The following is a 17,392-nucleotide window of genomic DNA, read 5'->3' on the forward strand; positions in this document are numbered from 1 at the left end:
AGAACACAGCTAACATATAGCCAAACCAAATCCTTCAAACCAGTTATAACGGGGACACTCGTGAAAGCTACCAGAGGGGAAAGACACCCCACAGGGGAAAGGGGAGACACACACAGCAGCACACAGCCAGTCTCTCACAGAGAAGTGAGTTTAATCTGAAGAGAGGTCCTTCACTCTGGTTTTCTTCCTGTTGGTGTGGAAAACACTGACCAAAAGCAGCTTAGACAAAGACCTCTTTTTTGGCTCACACTTCTGCTCCCACTGCACTGAGGGAATTCTGGGTAGGAATCCAAGCAGGAATTTGCAGCTACTTTTCTTGTACAGCCCAAGACTCCCTCCCAGGGAATGGCGTGGCCCACAGTGAGCTGCCTTCACACTCAATTCAGACAGTCAAGACAGTCCCCTCCATAGCTGTGTCCACAGACCAACCTGACAAAGAACTTCTCAATTGAGACTTTTTTCAAGTTGACAGTTAATGCTAAGATACACACCCCTTAACCTAGGTTTATATCCACACAAAACCCTTTCCAAAGAAGAGAAAGAAATGCCTTCCAAACTTCCAACACTTGGACAGTTCTTCACCACAGTGAGGCAAGTCAGTGCTACAAGAAATGCTAGAGATCCTCAAACAGATAAATCTGCAGAGAGTAGGAAATAAATCTACAGAAAGGAACCAGGAATAGCAAATAAAAAGCAATTATTTTGAAAATACATGATATATCAGGATTCAAGTGAAGTGTAATCCAACAACGCCACGTAGAGCAGGAGAAGGAAGATGAATTAGTCTTGGAGGCTCCTCATCCTGAGGGTGAACTTCTGTAATATCATTTGGAGGTTTACTGGGATAAGTTAAAAATGTAGGCTTTTAATTCTAAAGCCACCAGTAAATCAACAAATTAGAGGGGTGGGAGAAGGAACAAGAATACCTCAAATATGGCATGACAATGGGGAGAAAAAGCAAAAACTATGCAGTGATAGCAAACACTGAATGAAATGCCACACTCACTTCAGAATTCAGGTTACCAGTTTCTTAAAAAAACAAGCATAGGTGGGGATCCAAGATGGCGGCCCCAGGAGGACACTGTGTCTGCGAGCAGGACATCTGACTGCACAGCCACCAACAGATCAAACTCTGGGCCCTAAAACACCAGCAACTGTGTTTCCCAGGTGAGAGGAAACCCCACAGAGTGGGAAGCAATGGGGCTCAGGTCACCCAGCTAAAACCTGGAAGAGTTCCTGGGTCCTGGCAGGCTCGGTCCCCAGCCCAGAGCAACACACCTGAGTGCTCTGATCACCTCCACAGACTGAACTGTGGGCCCCACAACATCAGAGACAGGGATTTCCAGTTGAGAGAAAAACCCACGATGAAGCAATTGGGCCCTACCTCAGGTCACCCAGACAATCCCTGGAAAAGGTTCCTGGCTGTGAGTCCCAGGGTTCAGTGGGCCCTCAACCACCAGCCCAGAGACCTGCCTGTGCTCCCAACTCACCATCCCAGACAGAACTGTGGGCCCCAGGGCACCAGAGACTGGGGGTTTCCTGTGGAAACCCCACAGTAAAGGAAACATCAGGTCTGACCTCAGGGCACTCAGCTGCCCTCCCCAACAAAGTTTTCAAGAAAGGTTTCCTGGTTCCTGCAGGCACCCAGTCACCAGTGCAGAGCCACTTGCTTGTGCCTACCGCTCTACTCACCATCACAGATGGAACCGCAAAACACCACAGACTGGGTCTCCCTGTCAGGAGGAAATCCCACCTTAGGGGAAACAACAGGTCTGACCTCAGGATACCCAGTTCCTGAAAGTTTTTGGGCTCCAGGCTCTGGCTTCCTGCTGCACAGTTGAGAGCTGCGTTCACGTGCCACTGATTACAGCTTGAGTACTGGGGCACAGAGCTCCAACCTCAGACCTACAGAAGCCTGGGATCCCTAAGATCAGCCCTCAGATACTGCTCCAAGGGGCAACCAGCTATCCCTAGCTAAACTGAACAAACCATGGGCCTCCCAGGTTCTTCAAGAGAGCTGCACCCAGCAAAAACAGTGTAAGAGCAGCAGCTCACTAAATTCAGAGCAAAAAAACCAGAAGCAGGGCAGCTGTCTCAAGGACTTCTCCTGGTGAGAGGACAGACCCCCTGACTAACAACAACCACAGTTACCACATAAGTCCATACACCTGAGGTGAGCTGTGGCAGTTCCTGAGAAGCACTGCCATTCAGTTGACCATACCCAAAAAGCTGAGGAGGCTTCCTTCAGAATCCTGCCAAGGGGATTCTCCCCACCCCAGGATTCCAGCAGGCACCAGAAACTAACAGCCAACACCTGAGACATAAATTTGAGTAGAGGCCAGTGTAAAAGCACAACCAACAAAAGGCAAAGCAATATGGCATTACCAGAAACCAGTTACCAGGGGCAAGTAGCCCTGGACACTCTAACATAAATGAAAGATGACCTTATATCTATGCTTATAAAGAGGATAATGGAGGAAACAAATAAAATGCATAAAAAAATAGAGGGAGATTAAGTCAAACAGATTATGGCCATTCATAAAGAAATACAGGAAGATGCAGTCAAACAGTTTGTGGCCTTCAGAGAGGAAATGATTAAATCACTGAAAGAAATAAAAGAAACAAAGGATGTTCAAACAAACAGGTGAAGAAATTTAAGGAAAATACAGTGGTGAAGGAAATTGAAGGAAAATTTAGACAGGTGAAGGAAATCAACAAAATGATTCAAGATCTGAAGATAGAATTGGAAAAATTAAAGCAAACATAAATGAAGGAAATCATGGAGAGGAAGAACTTGGGGAAGAAAACAGGAACTACAGAGGTAAGCATAACCAACAGACTATAAGAGGTGGAAGAAAGAATCTCAGGTATGTACGATACAATGTAAGAAATCGATGTATCCATCAAAGAAAATTATAAATCTAAAAAATGCCTGACACAAACCATCCAAGGAATCCAAGAGAACATGAAAAGAATAAAAACCTAAGAATGATAGGAATAGATGAAAAAGAAGATTCCCATCTCCAAGGCCCAGAAAATTATTTAACAAAATCATTGAAGAAAATTTCCCAAATTTAAAAGAGTCCTATAAGCATGCAAGAGGCCTACAGAACACCTAATAAATTAGACCAGAAAAGAAAATCCTCCCGCCACATAATAATCAGAACAGTAAGTATATAGAACAAAGAAAAAAAATACTAAAAGTTGCAAGGGAAAAAGGCCAAGTAACATATAATGGCAAACCCATCAGAATTACACCTGACTTCTCAACAGAGACTATGAAAGCCAGAAGAGCCTGGATGGATATCATGCAGACCCTAAGAGAACACATATGTCAGCCCAGGCTACTATACCCAGCAAAACTCTCAGTCATCATAAATGGAGAAAACAAGATATTAACAACAACAACAACAACAAAAAAAAAAAACCGCATTTAAATAATACCTACCCACAAATCCAGCATTACAGAAGATACTAGAAGGAAAAATACAACCCAAGAAAACTAGCTACTTTCAGAAAAACACAGGAAATAAATAACCTCACTACAAAAAAACTAAAAGTAGCCAAGCACACAAACACACTATCACAACCAACATCAAAATCAAAGGATCTGACAGCCATTGGTCATTAATCTCTCTCAACATCAATGGACTCAATTCTCCAATAAAAAGACACAGAATAACAGAATGGATGCGTAAACAAGACCCAGCAATCTGTCGCATACAAGACATACATCTAAGTCACAAAGATAGATATTACCTGAGAGTAAAGGGCTAGAAGAGGATTATCCAAGAAAATGGACCCAAGAAGCAAGCAGGAGTAGCCATGCTAATATCTAATAAAATAGACTTTCAACCAAAATTAATCAAAAGAGATGGGGAAGGATACTTCATACTCATCAAGGGAAAATTCCACCAGGAAGACATCACAATCCTGAACATCTATGCCCCAAATACAAAGGCACCCACATTTGTAAAAGAAAATTAATAAAACTTAAACCACATATAGATCCTCACACATTAATAGTGGGAGACTTCAACACCCCACTCTCAACAAAGGACAGGTCAACAAAATAGAAATTAAACAAAGAAACAATGATTCTGACAGAGGTCATGAATCAAATGGACCTAATAAATAGCTACAGAATCTTTCACCCAAACACAAAAGAATTTACCTTCTTCACAGCACCTCATAGAACCTTCTCCAAAATAGACCATATAGTTGGTTACAAAGCAAGCCTCAACAGATACAAGAAGATTGAAATCCTTGTATCCTATCTGACAACCATGGACTAAAGCTAGACCTCAACAACAACAGAAATAGCAAAAAGCCTACACACATGGAAAAAGAACAATTCACTACTCAATGACAGCTGGGTCGGGGAAGAATTAAAGAAAGAAATTAAAGTCTCCCTAGAATTCAATGAAAATAAAGGCATAACATACCCAAACTTATGAGACACAATGAAAGCAGTGCTAAGATGAAAGTTCATTGCACTAAGTGCCTTCAAAAAGAAATTCAAAACGTCTCATTCAAGCAACTTAATGGCTCACCTGAAAGCCCTAGGAAAAAAAAGCAGACATACCAAAGAGGAGTAGACAATTGGAAATAAGCAAACTCAGAGCTGAAATCAATGACTCAGAGCTGAAATCGATGAATTAGAAACAAAGAAATCAATTCAAAGAATCAATGAGACCAAGAGCTTGTTCTTTGAGAAAATCAATAAGATAAACAAACACTTAGCCAAACTAACTAAAAGGCAGAAAGACACTATCCAAATCAACAAAATCAGAAATAAAGAGGGGGACATAGCAACAGACACTGAGAAAATCCAAATAATCATTAGGTCTTACTTCAAAAGCCTATACACCACAAAATTTGAAAATTTAAATGAAATGGACAATTTTTTTATCAATTCCACTTACCAAAGCTGAATCAAGACCAGGTAAATAAGTTAAATAGTCCTATATCCCCTAAGGAAATAGTGGATCAAAAGTCTCCCATCCAAAATAAGCCCAGGGCCAGATGGGTTCAACACAGAATTCTACCATACCTTCAAAGAAGAGCTAACACCAATGCTCTTCAAACTATTCCACAAAATAAAAAACAAAAGGAACATAACCAAATTCATTCTGTGAAGCCATAGTCACCTTGATACCTAAACCTCACAAAGACCCAACAAAGAAAGAGAATTTCAGGCCAATCTCCCTTATGAACATTGATACAAAAATACAATTGATACAAAATAGTTGCAAACCAAATCCAAGGACACATCAAAGATTTCATCCACTATGACAAAACAGGCTTCATTCCAGGTATGCAGGGGTGGTTCAATATACAGAAATCTGTCAATGTAATCCACCTTAGAAACAAACTGAAAGAAAAAAACAACAACAACATGATAAACTCCTTAGATGCTGAAAAAGCATTTGACAATATCCAACACCCATTCATGTTTTAAAGTCTTGGAGAGATCAGAGATACAAGGCACTTACTAAAACATAGTAAAGGCAATATACAGCAAGCCTATAGCCAACATCAAACTAAACGGAGAGAAACTTAAAGAAATCCCACTGAAATCAGGAACAAGGCAAGGCTGCCCACTCTCTCCATATCTCTTCAACATAGTTCTTGAAGTCCTTTCTAGAGCAATAAGACAATTAAAAGGGATCAAGGGGATACAAATTGGAAAGGAACAAGTCAAAGTATCACTATTTGCAGATAATATGATAGTATACATGAGTGACCCAGAAAAGTGGATGGATACAAAATTAAGTCCAAAAAAATCAGTAGCCCTTCTGTATACAAAAGACAAATGGGCTCAGAAAGAATTTACAGAAACAATACCCTTCACAATAGCCACAAAGGAAATAAAGTACCTTGGTGTGACTCTAACTAAGCAAGTCAAATACTTGTATGAAAAACAAAACAAAACAAAAAACCTTCCAGTCTCTGAAGAAAGAAATAGAAGAAGATATCAGAAGATGGAAAGAACTCCCATGCTCATGGCTTGGCAGGATTAACATAGTAAAAATGGCCATCTTACCAAAAGCAATCTACAGATTCAATGCAATTCCCATAAAATTACCAACACAATTCTTTACAGACCTAGAAAGAAAAATTCTCAACTTCATATGGAACAACAAGAAACCCAGAATGGCAAAAACAATCCTCTACAATAAAAGATCTTCTGGAGGTATCTCCATCCCTGATCTCAAGCTGTACTATAGAGAAAAAAATAGTAAAAACTGCATGCTACTGGTATAGAAACAAAATGGTGAATCAAAGGAGTCAAATACAAGACACAGAAATAAACCCACACACTTATGAACACCTGATTTTTGACAAAGATGCCAAAACCATACAATGGAAAAAAGATAGCATCTTCAACAAATGGTGCTGGTCTAACTGTATATCTACATGTAGAAAAATGCAAATAGATCCATATTTATCACCCTGCACAAAACTGAAGTCCAAGTGCATCAAAGACCTCAATATAAAACCAAACACACTAAACCTGTTAGAAGAAAAATTGGGGAAGAGCCTTGATCCCGTTGGCACAGGAGACAACTTCCTGAACAGAACACCAACAGCACAGGCTCTAAGACCCACAATCAATAAATGGGACCTAATGAAACTGAAAAGCTTATGTAAAGCAAAGGACACCGTCATCAGAACAAAATGACAGCCTACAGATTGAGAAAGGATCTTCACCAACCCTGTATCTGACAGAGGGCTAATATCCAGTATATGTAAAGAACTCAAAAAGTTAAACAGCAACAAATCAAGTAATCCAATTTAAAAATGGGGTTCAGGGCTAAACAGAGAATTCTCAATAGAGGAATATCAAATGGCAGAGAAAAACTTAAAGAAATGCTCAACATCCTTAGCTATCAGAAAAATGCAAATCAAAACGACCCTGAGATTTCATCTTACACCCATCAGAATGGCTAAGATAAAAAACTCAAGTGATAACACATGCTGGAAAGTGTATGGAGGAAAGGGAACCCTCCTCCATTGCTGGTGGGAATGTAAACTTGTACAACCATTTTGGAATTCAATCTGGTGCTTTCTTAGACAATTAGGAATAGTACTACCTCAAGATCCAGCTATACTAGTCCTAGGCATATATACAAAATATGCTCAAGTACACCACATGGACATTTGCTCAAGCATGTTCGTGGCAGCTTTATTTGTTATAGCCAGAAGCTGGAAACAACCCAGATGTCCCTCAGGTTGAGGAATGGATACAGAAATTTTAGTGCATTTACACAATAGAATACCACTCAGCAATTAAAAACAAGGAAATCATGAAATTTGCAGGCAAATGGTGGAACTAGAAAAGGTCATCCTGAGTGAGGTATCCCAGAAGCAGAAAGACACACCTGGCACATGCTCACTTATAAGTGGATATTAGACATACAATATAGGATAAACATACTAAAATCTGTACACCTAAAGAAGCTAAGCAAGAAGAAGGACTCTGGGTAAGATGATCAATCCTCATTCAGAAAGGCAAATGGGATGGACAGCAGAAGAGGGAGAAAACAGGAAACAGGACAGGCACCTATCACAGAAGGCCTCTGAAAGATTCTATCCTGCAGGGTATCAAAGCAGATGCTGAGACTTATAGCCAAACTTTGGGCAGAATGCAGGGAATCTTATGAAAGAAGAGGGAGATAGAAAGACCTGGAGGGGACAGGAGCTCCACAAGGAGAGGAAAAAAAAATCTGGGCCCAGGGGTCTTTTCTGAAACTGATACTCCAAGGACCATGCATAGAGATAACCTAGACCACCTGCAAAGATGTAGCCCATGGCAGCTCAGTGTCCAAGTGGGTATCCTAGTAAGGGGAACAAGGGCTGTCTGACTTGAACTCAGTAGCTGGCTCTTTGATCACCTCTCCTGAGGGAGGAGCAGCCTTACCAGGCCACAGAGGAAGACATTGCAGTCAGTCCTGATGAGACCTTTTTGGAGAGGGTCGGATGGAAGGGGAGGAGGACCTCCCCTGTCAGTGGACTGGGGGAGGGGTGTGGAAGAAGAGGAGGGATGGAGGGATGGATTGGGAGGGAATGAGGGAGAGGGCTACAGCTGGGATGCAAAGTGAATAAACTGTAATTAATAGTAATATAGCAAAGCTCAGCGCACACCAGCCTGCAGTGTAGCCACACCGCTCTCACGTGTGGCAGGCCTTCCACATTTGAGAGTATTAACTGGAAATTCCAGAGATGAACAGTTTGTACATTGAAGCTGCATGCTCTTCTGAACAGTATGATGAAACCTCACATGGTCCCACTTCATCCTGGTACCTGAATTCTCTGCTTTTCTGATTCAGTCATGCTGTATATGCTACTCCTGCTGGGCACTCATGGCCCCTGTGGGCATCAGGCTCTCTGCAATATTATGGGACTTGGGCACAGGTTTTTATTGTTTTGCTAAATATCTAAACCTCCAAATTACGGTTGTTCTATTTTCACTTCAACTCTGTATCATTCTAATTATCTAACCTTATTTTTTGTTGTTGATATCTTACTGGAAATACTTATGTGTATATATATATATATATATATATATATATATATATATATGTACACACACACACACACACACACTTGTGGCTGTGGATAACACACAGGATTCAGCTCTTTCCTTCTGCCACGTGGGTCCCCGAGATCAAACTCAGGTCACCCTGTTTAGCAGCAAGTGCCTTTCCCCAGTGAGTCAGCTTCCAGCCTCTAACCGTTTTATTAGTTTTGAATTAATTTTAATTTTATGTGTGTGAGCGCCGCCTGCACATGTGTGCACTGTGTGCACGCCTGATGCCTGGGAAAGCCATAAGATGGTGTCAGATGTCTTGAAATAGGAATTACAGGTGGCTGTGGGCTGCCATGTGGGGAGTAGATCAAGCCCTGCTTCCCTGCAAGGGGATCAAGGGCGCTTCACTGCCGACCACCTCTGCAGCCTTTAAAAAACGTGGTTTTTATTTTGAAGGTGTCCTCCCTGCACCTTCCACGGGCTTCCTCTTCCCCTAAATAGTCCCCTCTTCTGCTTTCTTAATGTATTATGTTGGAGAAACTTCTTAATTTCAGTGCTCAGAAATTTTTTCTATGTCAGTGGAGCTACTGTAATCTGTGTCTGCCTTTGAGACAGTGCTCACTGTCATCCCATTTTACAAATGATGACATATAAGCCAATACTAGGATTCATATGAAATCTAGCTGCTGCACCCTCGTTAACTATGACCAAACTACAACACTTCGGTACATCTGTGTTTATTCACATACAGACGAAATAAAGCCTTCATTAATATCAGTTCTTAACCTTTACCCTGACATTTGCAAAGCCATCGGCCCACAGGGAGTAAATGATGAAGAGAAAAGGGTTTCCTAAACACATTTTAAAGGCCACACACTTTCCACGTGCTAGCATATTTCACTAGGGAAAAGTAAAGCCAAAGCACTGTAAGTATTGCTTACAGAGCCAATCCAGTTACTGCAGCTCAATGCTGAATTCAAGTAAGAACGGTGAGGCAGTGTGGGACCTGGCAAGCCCCACACAGGCCGTTTCTTCTCTCCTGCTCCATTCCCTGGCTGGCAAGGGCTCAGTGACAGGCAGAGCAGACAAAAAGAGTTCTTCCTGGTAGGGCGTCCAGTGGAGCACCTCCATTTTTCTATCTGTACAGTTGTAAAAACTGATGGTGAAAAGTAAGAAGAAACCAAATCCCCAAAGCAGTAGGTAATGTAAACTCAGGCCTTTTTCTAGAGCTGCCAGACTTCTTGCTGAGAAAGATAAACTAGCAGACTCCAGAGGAGGAAAACAAAACAAACAAACTCAAGGTATCATGCTGCTGCTATGACTGACAATTTACTTTTTACTGTTCCTTTACAGAGGAACTCAGCTTTCAGTGACTGCTCAGTAACCAAGCACTCCTGCCTCGAAGTGAATGACTGAATGCTTCTAGAAGGGAAAGGTTTAAGCTTGACGTAACTCTGGAAGCCGGAGAAAATGACTTAAGGTGTGTGAGAACAAGACTTAGAAATGATAAAACCTCAGAGTTCATTCAGTGGAGTTCTGGCAAGTTTTTATTTTAATCTGTTCTTTGTAACAGAAGCAGTAACTACTAAAGTTTTTTTTAAAAATAAATATTACCATAATCACAGGTTTAACTTTCCTTTGGTTGTTTCCTGAACATAAACTTAAAAGTTCTTTTCTCAGTGCTGAAAAACTCTGTCCAATTTGTATCTATCCAGCCCTCAGTCCAAGAGGAAAGAATGGTCATGCTTCTACCCCAAAACATCTTTTGAGTCCTCAAGCTCTTTTCCTGTGTTTGCTTTCCTGTTGGGAAATGTTTTTGCTTATTACTGACGAATGTTCATGCTTTTATCCTGTTAATAATTTTTCAGGCTTTATTTTTGCTATGACTCTAAGGTGTGGGTCTACTCAGGTTGCTTATGGACACTCTTTATCTACTTTTTCTACAATAATTTCAGTACAGATCACAACTTTAAAGGATCATGTGAGCTTCAGGGCGTCGTGTCTTTGGACCATCTGTCCCAGGTCAAAGGACTCCTTCCTCCCCTCCTGTTGGTGTTCTTTCTGTCTTCTCAATCTCCTAGCAAAGAGACAGACTTGAAAGTTCCAAGGACAGACCCCCCCACCCTATCTCCTTAGCTTTCCCTTCTGTCCCTAGTCTATGTCTGCCCCAGTGGATTTCTGCTCAGCTGACAGACACCATCCTGGAACCAACTTCAGCCCTGCAACTACCCCAGAACTGGCTCATCTCACTAGTCCCAGGTGGTCCTGTAAAACTGGCCTGCTCTGGTTTTGCTGAAAGTCAGTTGAACCAGCCCATTCAGGAGAGAGAGACCTGGCCTGCAAACTATGATCCCCAGGGACCAGCTCCAAGGTCCTTGGCCTCCCTTGGGTCTCATGGCTCCTTCCTCTCCTTGACCCACTGGTCTCTATCCTTCCAATAATAATAATAATAATAATAATAATAATAATAATAATAATAACCTGTCTCTCCAGGTTCTTTCAGGTGAAGTTACCTACAGTGGGTAGAACAGATGCTCCTAACAGGATTTTGTCAGGTCTTCTACCATAGCCTGCCTGCCCGGCTCACCCTATCTTTGAGTCACGTTCCAGCCTGTCTGGGGCCCCCGTGACCATGTCCCTATGCAGCTGTGAAGCAGCCAGGGGAGTGTTTTTCCCTTATCATCAGCAAAAAGCTGGATTGTTAGGTCCGAAGGAAAAATTCCAAGCATTCCAAAAAAGGCCAGGCCCACTGACTTGGCTAAATATGATAGTCTCAACTATCATATCAAGCAGGATTATAGGACTGTGGGAAGAGAGATGGAAGCTCACTCATCATTCCTCAGGAACTTTCCTCTGCTCTAGCTCCGATCCTGGTCAGTTTGTCTCTCTCCTTTCTGCCCCAGAGAGACAGCTGTGCCGACTTTGGACTTCCCCAAGGCTTCTGCTCTTCTAAGACACATTAATGTGTCTTATAGCGATGATAAAGCCCTTTTTCTCCACCCACAGTCTGTTAAGTGGCTCTCTGAGCCCTTGCTTACATGGAATAATAAGAGCAAATCAGTAATTAATGAAACAAAGGCTAAAAGAACAATACTTAAAGATGGGTTTTGAGTGACAGGACTTTTTATGGCGCAGCTGTGCTTGACTGGAGGCTCTCACAACCCTGGGACAACGGCGCCAGAGTCCATTGCCTCATTCCAGTGACAACTAACACTAAAAAGTTAGTAAAGTCATGGGAGCGAGCAAAGAAGAAGCAGGCTTTGTTAGAATATATTACAGAAACTTGAAAATCTGAGGTGAGCGACTGAGGAAAAGTGAATTCCCGAGGGAGGTAGGGGTTTTCAAGAGAGGGCAGGAACTGCTGAACTATACTGCCTAGCCGTCTATGGAGACATGGCAGACACTGGGCAAGGGGTGAGGTAATCGTTATGAGACTGACTGGTTTTCTAGACTACCACGGTCCAAGCCAATAGGGGTCCCACATGCCCTATGTCTGTTCCTCAGACTTAACCTCGGCAGGGGTGCTGAAGACCCAGCCCTGCCCACCTCTGACCTCTGTCGTGTTAGTTGCTGACAGGTGTACTGACTGTGTCGTTTGCTGGATGGGTGCTCTGCCTTCCCACCTCGCAGGTGTCTGTGCTAGGGCTTCTCTGTTTACACATCTATTACCAATTTGTCCTTTAAAAATAGATGCATCTGCATGGAGACAACCTAGAACCCTGCACAGATGTAGCCCATGGCAGCTCAGTGTCCATGTGGGTTCCATAGTAATGGGAACAGGGACTGCCTCTGACATGAACTGATTGGCCTGTTCTTTGACCACCTCCCCCTAATGGGGGAGCAGCCTTACTAGGCCACAGAGGAAGACAATGGAGCCACTCCTGATGAGATCTGATAGACTAGGATCAGAAGGAAGGAGAGAAAGACCTCCCCTATCACTGGGGAGGGGCATATGTGAAGAAGGGGGAGGGAAAGTGGATTGGGAGAGGAGGAGGGAGGGACTTATGGGGGATACAAAGTGAATAAAGTGTAATTAATGAAAATTAAAATAAAAATATTAAAGTAGTATAATACAAAAAAAATAAATGCATTTGCTCCTTCTTAGTTAATTCTTTATCTGTAAGATAGTCTAGGTTCTTATTCTTAATATAGGAGGAGGCTTTCTCCTCCTATATTAAGAAAAGCTCCCTGTTTCACTTAGCTGGATTAGAAGCAAGAATAGATGGAAGAGTAATCATGTACAGGAGGGATCTCCAGGAAGCCTGTCAGCTGGTCTGCTGGCCCTGGCCTTGCTTTTCAGTTTCTGTCTGTCTCTATCAGGCCTGCCTGGCTATCTCATACCAGCTGAACGCTGTTGATTTCTCAGTGTTCCCAGCCCCTGCCATTCCCTCAGAACTAGCCTGTTCTCACTGCAGTATGTGTGAACAATCTGCACTTTTCACATAGGGCCCCTGTCCCACAGGACATGCAGAGACATGGCTTCTGCCTTAAAATGAAATTGACTTTTAGAAAAGATAAATAATATTGACAAACTCCTGGCCAAACTAATAAAGAGACCCAAATTAATAAGATTATATATAAAAATTGGGAAGTTGCTATAGATTCAAATGAAATCTGGAGTACCGTTAGGGAATTACGTGCAAAAGTATATTTCTCCTGAGCCTTAAAAATTTCGAAGAAATAGAAGTTCCTAGACATATATGACCTACTAAAATTAAATCAAAGAGATACAGACAACTTGAGCAGACCCAGAATGAGCAACAATATAGAGCTATAAAGTCTCCCCACAAAGAAAATATCAAGACAAATTCACTGCTGACTTCTACCAAACACAACACATAGGCTCATGCTCACACATGCACATGCACACACACACATGCAAGTGCTATAAAACACCCCTCTCCCAACTCTTCTCAGATCTGCCTCCAAGGCCACACCCACCCAACTTTTTGTATTCATCTAACCCAACTAGCTCTGGCTATATGCTCTTGGGGGTGTGGCCATCCACTGACGTGTGTCTGACCTATCAAGGACCATACCAGTAAACAAAACTAACTCTCCTGCTTCCCACAGCTAACAGCTGCCAAGAGCTCCTCAGCTAAAGGTGGGCCTTCCTCCCCACAAGCTGACACCAACATGCCTCATACTGTTCAACAAAATAGAAAGGGAAGGAAAACTGTGAAGCTCATGGATAAAGTCACTCTAATACCAAAACCAGATAAAGACCACAAAAAAATAGAAAACTAGAGAATAATATCACTTATGAAAATGTGTAAAACCAATAAGCTTCTTTCAAATCAGATTCAAGAGTACATTAATGTCTGACATTGTGGCATGGGATTATAATTCTGCCATTCAGAAGGCTGAGGTGGGAGGGTTACCATGCGTTCAAGACCAGTCTGAACACACAGTAACATCCCATTCCAGAAATACAGATAGGTACATAGATAGGTGGATAGATAGATAGATAGATAGATAGATAAAAACGTTAAAAGAAGATGTAATTCATAACCAAGATGATTTCATCCTAGGTAATATATATAATTATATATATATATATATAATTGGTTCACTGTTTGAAGATAAATAAATGCAGCACAACACATAGACTTAAGGATATAAATCACATGGTGATCTCAGTACACACAGGGAGGAATCTGAGGAAGTTCAATATCTGATGAAGGTCCACAAGAAGCTAGAGCCAGCAAGAGCTTATCTTAGCTCATGACGGCTGCGTACAGCACTCTACTCAGCTCCGTGCTGACCTGAAAGTCTGGCCTTCCACCCTCTCTGCCCACTCACATTGCTGATATTCAGTATAGTGCTCACAGCCTTAGCTAGAGCCATGTGACAAGAGACAAACAAATGGAAAAGGGGAAGAAGTCAAAGAACCACTGTTTGTGGCAACATGATTCTGTGGTTAAAAGACCCTGGTAATTCTACCAAAAAGTTCTTAAGCCTGATACATATTTTATCAAAATATCAGGGTGAACATCCAACTTACGGAAAATCAGCCGTTTTTCAACATATCAACAATGAACTTGCCGAGAAAGAAATCAGGGAGAAAAGACCCCATTCACAACTGCTTCAAGAAAACTGAAATATGTAGGAACAAACCTAAACAAGAAGATGAAAGATATTTAAAATGAAAACTTTAACACCTTGAAGGGCAGGCGAGACAGCTTGGTGGGTAGAGTCCCTTGCCACCGAGCCTGACCGTCTGAGTTTGATCTCAGGAACCTGCATGGTAAGAGAGAAATAATTCCTGCAAGTTATCCTCTGACCTACATAGGAGTGCTGTCACACACGCACATACATGTACGTACATGCAATTAAAAAATATACCCTGAAGAAGGAAACTGAGAAAGACACTAAACAACAGAAAGATCTGCTCATGGATTTGTAGACTCGGTGTAAGAAATGGCTGCATTGTCTAGAGCAGTCTTCCAAGTCAACTCAATTCCCTCAAAATTCCAGTGACATCCTTCAGGAAATAAAAAAAATAATCTTAACATTCATGTAGAAACACAAAAACATTTCCAAAGTACTTCTAAACAGCTGATGACCTCAAACTATACTCTGGAGCCATAGTGACAAAAACAGCATGGTACTGCCACAAAAATCTACATGCCACCCAGTGATGAAGAATGCAGGAACAGAGGACCCACACGGGTATAGACATGAGGAGTGCATACGTACACACAGGCAAACACTCATACATGTAAAGTTTAAATACATTTTAATACTGTTTGTTAAAGCTTCTAAATTGCCTCAGTCAGAATGGCTAGCATGAAGGAAACAAAAGACAAATCATGAGAAGGGTGTGAGGAAGAAACCCTTGCACACTACAGGCAGGAGGGTAAACTAGTGTAGCCACTATAAAAATGAGAGGGGAGCTTGCTCCACACTCTAAAGAGAGAAACACATATGACCTTGCTAAGTGCACAATGGATTCTTCACCTACACGCCAGAGATAGCCTGCACCCGTGCTGAGCCGACACTGCTCACAAGAGCATATCCGACCATCAACTGGCGGATAAGGAACACGAGGTACCTGTACCCAACCAGACGTGAGGGAAGAGTTCCTGCAATGAAGATGATTGTGTTACATGAAGCGAGCCAGAAGCAGAAAGACAAATCCTGGGAGTGCTCTCTCATATGCAGACTCTAAATTTGGGAGAGAGTGTGAAAAGGGAGTGGAAATCCTTAGGGAGAAGTGTGAGGAGGAGGAGGGTATATCATTTCCATGACTATATGCCATGAACTGACACTGATAAAACAGAATTCAGATGCAATATTTGAGTGCATTCGTAGATTCTGATCTGATGAGTTTGCGTTACAGACAGAAAAGCGCTAACAAAGCAAACCAGAGACTGGTGGATTGGTCTCTTCAGAGTTCCTTCCTGTGAGGCTGAAAGAGAGGGGACCTTGGGGTGACTAGACTCTCCCGTTTTATTGGCTAGATGATTGGCCCATTTCACTGTTTGCTTTGATTATGTGGCATGTAGCACGCATGACTCCCTCCTGCCTGGCTCTAACAGTGGGTGTTGATAGAGAGTTAAACAAACTTTATGGGAGGGCGCAGTCCTGGAATAGTCCCCTGTGGCCCCCACAGACCGTAACAAACCATAACTGAAGTCATGTTCCTGCAAGCACCGTGTTTGCTCAGTGCAGATGGCAGTGAGATAACACACTAAAGCAGGGCCCCACCTCAGACTCCATGGTCAGGGGCCGAGGGGCAGGCTCGAGCTTGACCCACTGAGCTTGACCCTTAGCTGCAGGCAAATGTTTGCTTCTCCCTCTGTCTAAAGCACCGTGGCTCCCCTGAGGCTGCTGTGCCACTCTGTCCTCTTCCCTCAAATCCACACAAACCCACACACGGTGGAGGGAGGGTCAAGAGTTAAAGATAAGGGAGAAACCGGTTATCTTGCAGCAGCCCCTCTAGACTCTCCATACTGTTGGCATACATGTGACCAACGCAGCGGAAGAGAGAGTCATAGGGCACTGTGGATTTGCAGCTTGTTAATGTTTCTGACAGGGAGCCAAAAGCATCTACTGGGAAAATGAAAATTCTCTTTAATAACTTGTCCTGGATTGTTTCTGGGAAATATGTCCACACAGAGAAGACACGTCAAAGCTTCCCCTCCAGTGTAACAAAGAACAAAATGGACCCTCACCCCAAGTTAAGAACTGAAACCACAACAGTTCTAGTGGAGAACATAGGAGAGTGTTTCCTGACTTCTATAGGAAGAACCCCATGACATTTGTCCAAAGATTTCTTATATTTGACCCCAAAATTACAGGCAAAAGAGGAAAAAAATCAAAACATGATAAAAGGGTTTGCATCTTTACTCATTAGCTGGGCGATTTAGCTCTTTGTGCCTCAGTTTCTCCATCTGTAGAGGGAGGCTAACAGGAAGTTGTGCTCGCTATGCGTGCTGTCAGGCTCATATGAGGCCATTTGTGGCACTGGCTGCACTTGAGCCACAGTGGCCGGAGCTGCTGTTTCTGTTTTCTTTTGACCAGGTCTGGCACAGCCCAGGCTGGCCTCACTCACTGGGCAGTCACGGAGGACGTCTAACTTCTGGCCTCCTGTCTCCACCTCTCCAGCGCAGGGTTGGTGTGCTCTACAGTGTCCCATGTGTAGGGTGCCGAGGTAGAGCCCAGGGCTTCATGGTAGGCGGTTATGCTGCCAAGCGGGGTACTCGGGCAGCCTGGCTCTTCAGCATCCTGGGGGAGGTGGCCTTTCTGCTTCTTAACAGGAGGGCCCTTTGGCCTTTACCCCAGTTCGTAGGCTATTTTGGTGTATGAACTTGACACGGAACGTGTTTAACTCGGGAGTGAGTCTGGGGCTCGCAG

The sequence above is a fragment of the Meriones unguiculatus genome, chromosome 1 (assembly GCF_030254825.1).
Source record: "Meriones unguiculatus strain TT.TT164.6M chromosome 1, Bangor_MerUng_6.1, whole genome shotgun sequence".
Classification (NCBI taxonomy): Eukaryota; Metazoa; Chordata; class Mammalia; order Rodentia; family Muridae; genus Meriones; species Meriones unguiculatus.